Source organism: Meleagris gallopavo, chromosome 1 (assembly GCF_000146605.3).
Source record: "Meleagris gallopavo isolate NT-WF06-2002-E0010 breed Aviagen turkey brand Nicholas breeding stock chromosome 1, Turkey_5.1, whole genome shotgun sequence".
Classification (NCBI taxonomy): Eukaryota; Metazoa; Chordata; class Aves; order Galliformes; family Phasianidae; genus Meleagris; species Meleagris gallopavo.
The window spans coordinates 176,940,103-176,941,746 of record NC_015011.2 but is presented as its reverse complement, the minus strand read 5'-3'; positions in this window follow the sequence as shown (position 1 = coordinate 176,941,746).

Genomic DNA, 1,644 nt, shown 5'->3' with positions numbered 1-1,644 from the left:
TTTTCCATAATAAATGTGAAATATAAATCTCTGGGTTATGGAATATTGTTAAACTCCTTCCCTTCTTCCCATTCCTCTCTGTCTCTGAAGGTGTAGACACTTGGTACCTTACAGAAATTATTGACTCACTATACGTGAATGCAGTAATTCAAATCAGAAATTTCAAGTATTCTCTGAAAAGCATGTCAAATCATTAAACCTACTGAGCCACTTTAAAGTCTTGGGAAATTTGCATTTTTGATAAAGAGCTGAATGCTTGCTCTTATAAATCACAGGCATTAACATTCAGACCTATATGAACCCACCATGAAAGTGAAAGAAACATTCTGTCAGTAAGTAAGGGGGAAGGCAATGGATAAAACAGCAGGATAAAAGAAATACAAGAACCACAGGAGGGAGAATTGAGAGAAAACAAAAACTTACTGTTCTGGTAATCTAATCTTAGGGCTGTGAGCAAATCTCTGTTCTCTGGCATGGCAGAGCCTGAGTGATACGGCTGGTGGGAGGACCTCACAGAGCAGTTGTCCTCTCCCAGAGGAAAAGGCCTTGCTTCCAGTCATGCTGCTGGTGAATGGGAGGAAGCTCCTCTCTGTGAGCTTGGAATGGGTTCACTGACCTTACTGTATGGCAGCGGTTATATAATTCCTGTATGCTCCAACATGTGACAGCTTCCCCATCATCTGGGAGCAGAGGAGGGCCTTATGCCATTTTTCTTTCCTCTTACCATTCCCTATCAATCATCTGTAGAGAAATTTCAAGCTTTTGATTTGTGGATAACTGAGTAATTTCCTAGGAGATGTAGAGACTATTTCCAAGAGTTCTGATAGTAGGCTGCCTTTTCTCAGCCTGAGATCCCCAGCAGTTCCTGGGCCTCCAATGATGTGCCACAGCAGTGGTAAAGCCCAGATGTAAGCTTTTGAGTGGAAGATGCTTCATACCCACATGTTTTGCACAAAGGAGCCCAAATATCTGATTGCAAAGGACAGTCATTGATGCACATTATGTAAGAATCAGCGTTAAAGCAAGCAGGAGAATGACACTGAAAACAGAAAAACGAGAAAGAAACAAACCCTCCACAAAAAAAAGCAAAAGGGGGAAATGTTGCTTCTTAAATAGGGAACTTGTGAGTGCTCCTGGGCCAATTAACAGTGATGGCTGCCAGCTGAATTGGCAGTAGAAAAAATACACTCTGCTTAGTAACCCAGTGAAAGAAGAATGCGTCCATCTTCTTCTGGTTGCTAGGGGAGAGAACACACAATGTGAGTGAGACTCAAAGTTTTTCTCTCAGAGAGTGCTGCAGGTTCACCATGTGTTTCCTAGGTTTCCCTACAGGCTGCGTTTCCATTATAATAACCCCAAAGCCCAGCCAGAAGGTTTCTAGTGGGCTGCCTGTAATGTAAGAAAACCCCAGGGATCTGTTCAGGGACAAGGCTATTTTCTGGAGCTGATCCGAATTCTGATCAGACCTACTCACCCCCAAAGAATCAACCAAATAAAGAAAAAATTGCTAATTTGAATTTAAGACCAACTGTATTAGCAGCTAAACCTCTGAGCACTGTAAGGAGTCTGATGTTGAAATATTCCATGTCCAGGTCCAAGCCAGGAATAAATACTGGCACAGAACAATAATGAAAAAAAAAGGGG